General features: G+C 46.7%; 1 non-coding gene across 1 annotated transcript; it reads left to right on the top strand.

The window, feature by feature from the left end:
• The first annotated feature begins 5,158 nt into the window (after positions 1–5,158).
• Trnal-caa lies at positions 5,159–5,233 on the top strand. The gene has a single exon. It is a non-coding gene; the product is annotated as a tRNA-Leu (tRNA).
• Positions 5,234–5,506: the final 273 nt, after the last annotated feature.

Genomic DNA, 5,506 nt, shown 5'->3' with positions numbered 1-5,506 from the left:
CCGGTTAAAAAGTGTAGGTGTAGAGGGAGACGAAAAGATGAATACAGTAAGCGGATTCGAAAGGATGTGGGTTGCAGCAGTAATTTAGAGATGAGACTTGCACAGAAAGTAGCGTGGACCTCTCTTCAAACTTGACCACAAAAACCTCGACTTGGAACGTCGGAGTTGAGTTCCTATGAAACATTTTGCAGATTTAATGTGGCCATGTTGGACTGCGTCTCGGATTCCACGATACGCTGTAATTGCTCGCATAATGGACTGCCCGAGCTGCACGGCAAGGCTGAATACAGCAAAGAGCGAGTCCGCTGCAGCACGTGCGCTGTTGATAAGACGAGCCCACTCCCCTGTGGGCACAGTGAGCCTCTAAACGCACACACGGATGGAGCGCCGGCAGCGCCGGACACGCCGCGGTCGCCGTGGCTCGCCTTTAATCAGCGCCTCGCCGCCATACCTGGCGTTCCTAGCGCGCTGATTGGCGAATGCCTGGCCGCGCGTGGCGCCCTCGACGTAATTGCCGGCAACGCTGCCGCCGTCGCCTATACAGCCTCCCTCCGTCTGTCCGAACAGCCATTACTTTCTGCAGAGGGTCGCCTGGTCTATCTGACAGCTCCCAACAGGGCTCGTAGGCTAGTGAGGGGATGGGGTGGGGTGTAGTAAGAGGGAAGGGACGTCTTCCAATACCGCTCTGTTCTGGATGGCCAGAACTGCAGTTTAATAGCCAACCTGTCCTCCGGGAGATGGAGTGCAATAAGAGGCGCAGCTGCTATTAATAATTGTAGAACGCTGCAGGCATGCTGTTAACCAGGTATGCAATTACCTTTTCCACACCCCCTCTCACAGCTGCTTCTACCACAAGGAGCTGCTATTGCGCTTGTACTGACAGACCACTGAGTATGTTAATTAAGTCGAAAGCTCGTCACAAGTGTGCCAACGTATTTCCGTTTTGTTAGGTTTTGAATATCGTGGCGAACATTTGTCATACTTTTCGACCTTACTGTTAGCGAAATAGCCCTGCCACTGTCAATGTTTGCTTTCGTGTCTCAATTACATTCACAACGCACGCGTAAGATTCATTTAAATACACAAAATTGGACGTTTGTCCACTGCACAAAATACTCTTTTCTTTATCTGCTTACTTGATTCCACAGTCTTGCGATGTTTTAGAAACGATAACATACCCCACCGTCCATGATAACAATTTCGGCTTGTATCCTCGTTTCCAAGTTACAGCTGTAACAACATAAACCTCTTAACAGCGAGTCCTACTTTTAATAATATAATTCCAAGGAAAAAATTTTCGTTTGAAGACCTTACAGTCCTGAATCGCTATGCCGCCAGTTTGAAGATACCTGTTTCAGCTTACGTATCACACAGCTAAAGGGTTTCAGAAAACTGTTTGGTATACTGACCTTCGTTTCGACACCTCTAAGGATGTCTTCATCAGAATGAAATTTAAAAAAAAAACCTTAATGTTACATTGCGAGGAAGCAATAGTCATGGTTTCTAGCAGATATGCGCAAGTCAAAAATTATGAATGCATGTTTTTTTTTAAACACCTTTTCCTGCTGTGTAAATAATGGACTCGAATTCGGGACGATGACATTTGAAACCCTGCTCTAGCCAACCTGATTTATGTTCAAATGGCTCTGAGCAGTATGGGACTTAACTTCTAAGGTTATCAGTCCCCTAGAACTTAGAATTACTTAAACCTAACTAACCTAAGGACAGTACACACATCCATGTTCGAGGCAGGATTTGGACCTCCGATCGTAGCGGTCGCGCGGTTCCAGACTGTAGCGCCTAGAACCACTCGGCCACCCCGGCAGGCCCTGATTTATGTTTCCAGTGATTTCCCTAAATAGCTTCAGGCAGATGCCAGGACGGGTCCCTTGAAGGGGCACGGCGGATTTTCTTCCCCATCCTTCGGTAATCCGAGATTGTACTCCAATAGCCTAGCTCTCGACGGCGTGTTAAGTACTAATCTCCTTCTCCACTGCTGTGTGGAGAAGTCCATAACTGGTTACTGGGCATCGTCTTCCGAATGGAAACGTTGACCCTTCAATACCGAAGGTATAGCAATCGCATGGGTAGGGATCAGACCCATAAGAAGGGTGCCGGAGTGTCTCCTTCTTATCCCTGACGGATGAGGCTGATCTCCCAGATGGTCGGGCGTCTTGTGTCGAATTGTGACCAGCTAGGAACTTGGCGTTCCATTCGACAATGATGGGTTTAGACAGACATGCTGCACCACACAAATTCCACACTCTCCATTGGACGTCTATCGGTGTTTGACCACAGAGAGCCAAGAAAATAAGATACCACATATGGTAATAACCTCGCCATACTTCACGTTTCTGCATTTGCCACATAACACGAATGCCGCATTAATCCCTTACCGACGTGTTTTTACTTCTGTACCCTAGTTGCACTAGGTTGTATGCAGGGTGATTTAGCTGCCCCTGCGCTGGGTCTTATGCCACCTGCTACAGGTTCAAATACCATGTCCAAGGTTTATGTGGTATACACCACTTCTAACAAACACCGAACAACGCGCTCCAGTACGCGGCCGCCAAATAAATCGCTGGCCGCACTTCTGTGGGCGGCCCGCTGCTTCCATCGCTGGCCGTCTTCACACGCACGCTCCCTTACGTGGCCGAGAAATACATCGCTGGCCGCACTTCTCCGGGCGGCTCGCGGCTACCATCGCTGGCCGCCTTCGCGCGCGCGCGTTTGTCAGCACACAGCAATTGGCTTCGGCAGGAAACATTGCGATTGGTTTTCCCTGGAAAACAGCGACTCCAGCCGACGGCTCCATTAACTAGCAAGCCTTATATAAACCCGGACCCAGCCGCAAACGACAGTTCTCATCGGGAAGTGCGGTACGCCGTGTTCCAGCTGCTTGTGGATGACTTGCCGCACCACTCGAGGTTACCTGGCTGCTCGGCGGAAATCTTGCGACTTCTCTTGGAGAGACTGAACTTCACTGGACTTGGGAATAATTACGTGACGTGCACCCCACCATGCACATTTGGACATTGACTGAAGAGGTTATTGTGTTATTCCTGGTTATAACAGTTTACATATTCTCTTGCTCGCTATGTTCAAACTAATAGACCTGCAGACAAAACGAGCAAGACTTTATTTGTGGGGAATGTAAACCAGTTAGTACGTTTTCTCTAGAGGCTGTAGTTCTCGAATTATTCAAGAGAAGCGCACAAAAGTGACTTTTAAATGATTTCTTCTTGAATAACACGAAAACCGTAGTCTCCAGCGAAAACGTGGCCCAGTACAAAATTTAACTACAGTTTATTTCCTACAAAAGGTCCTGTTCATTTTTTCTTTGGGACTAATAGTTTGCGCATTGTGAGAGACTGAATATTAAAATCTCACACTTGGTTCTTGAAAGTGTTGTGGGTTGCATAAAATCGATAGTGTCAACTGTATACGCTCCATCAACGCCCTCAAAAGGAAACGTTATGATCGCCTGTTATTCGTTCAGTTCTCAAAACATTTAAAAGAATTCAAATTGTGTTGGTCCATCATGGACAGGGGGCTGGTTGCGTAATTGTCAATATCAATGTGAAATCTCCAACAGCCGTGTAACCAAGATGATATTTTATTTTGACGACAACCAGTTTCGGCATTACACTGTGTGTTCTAGAGTCCCCATATGCATCCCTCCATATGCATATCTGGAAATCAACGATAATGATAAACAGTGCCTTGTATCTATCCAGTTCGTGAATTCCAACCGTGTCCAAAGTGCTTCATGCGAAGACTTGGTTGCTATCAAGTCTTCGAACGGAAAACTTGAGAAACGGTTTGAATTCCCGAAATCCAGGGATATATGGCACTGTATGGCATTATCGTTTATTTTGAGAGACGCATAAGGGGCTGAAGATGACGTAGTGGAATGCCGAAACCGGTTGTCTTCAAAATAAAATAAAATAACATCTCAATTACACGGTTGTTGGAGAATTTCATTGATATTGGCAATTTAAAACAACTGTCTAAAAAACGTAGCTCTTTTTACCTCCCATCGAATTTCGTCAATGGATTGTTCGTTTTAGAAGGTTACTCTACTCAGGTCGGTCGTGGTGTTTGTTTTGAGGCAAAGAAATACCTCGAACGCGACGCGTCATAAGAAGAAAAATATGCTAGGTGGAGAGTTCATAATAGTAAAGTGGACATGTGTCTGTGCTACAGCTGGTCACCTCCGAATTACCCTTTATAACTTGGCGGAGTCAGCCTCGTATTTTCAGAATGGTACCCCCCATGTCTAATGTAAATTCGGGTTCTGCGCCATAAAATACGCACAGTTTACTCAAACCACAGTTTCCCACTTGTGGCTGATGGCGCTGTAGTAGACAAAAATTAAGTGTGCCTGTTTATGCAATTAAGGACCGACGCATTTATTTCCAGATTTAATATCTGTGTAAGTGTAAATTTTCGTGTTCTAATTCTGTGTCACAGTTGTTGGGGGAAGGAGGGGGGGGGGGGTTGGAATGAAGGGGTTTCAAGGAAATGACTAATTCCTTTACGCATTGTACAGTGAAGAGCTAAAGAAACTGGTACACATGCCTAATATGGTTTGGGGCCTCCGTGAGCAAGCTGAAGTGCCGTAACACGACGTCGCACGCGCTCGACTAATGTCTGAAGTAGTGCTGGAGGGAAATGACATCATGATTACTGCAGGAGTATCCATAAATCCGTAAGAGTACGAGGGGTGGAGATCTCTTCTGAACAGAACGTTGCAAGACGCCCCAGATATGCTCAACAATATGAAACTTCCTGGCAGATTAAAACTGTGTGCCCGACCGAGACTCGAACTCGGGACCTTTGCCTTTCGCGGGCAAGTGCTCTACCATCTGAGCTACCGAAGCACGACTTACGCCCGGTACTCACAGCTTTACTTCTGCCAGTATCTCGTCTCCTACCTTCCAAACTTTACAGAAGCTCTCCTGCGAAACTTGCAGAACTAGCACTCCTGAAAGAAAGGATATTGCCGAGACATGGCTTAAGCACACTGTGGCACCGCAATATCCTTTCTTTCAGGAGTGCTAGTTCTGCAAGTTTCGCAGGAGACCTTCTGTACAGTTTGGAAGGTAGGAGATGAGATACTGGCAGAAGTAAAGCTGTGAGTACCGGGCGTGAGTCGTGCTTCGGTAGCTCAGTTGGTAGAGCACTTGCCCTCAAAAGGCAAAGGTCCCGAGTTCGAGTCTCGGTTGGGCACACAGTTTTAATCTGCCAGGAAGTTTCATATCAGCGCACACTCCGCTGCAGAGTAAAAATCTCATTCTTGCTCAATAATGTTCATCTCTGGGGTGTTTTCTGGCAAGCGGAAGTGTTTAGACTCAAAAAAAGTGTTTCTTGATCCACTCTGTAGCAATTCCTGACGCGTGAGGTGTCACATTGTCTGCTGGAATTGCCCAGGTCCATAAGAATGCACAATGGACATGAATGGAAACAGGTTATCAGACAGGTTGCTTACATACGTGTCACATGA

This window comes from Schistocerca americana, chromosome 7, assembly GCF_021461395.2.
Source record: "Schistocerca americana isolate TAMUIC-IGC-003095 chromosome 7, iqSchAmer2.1, whole genome shotgun sequence".
Classification (NCBI taxonomy): Eukaryota; Metazoa; Arthropoda; class Insecta; order Orthoptera; family Acrididae; genus Schistocerca; species Schistocerca americana.
The sequence above is the reverse complement of the archived record's forward strand: the minus strand, read 5'-3'. Positions and strand labels throughout refer to the sequence as shown.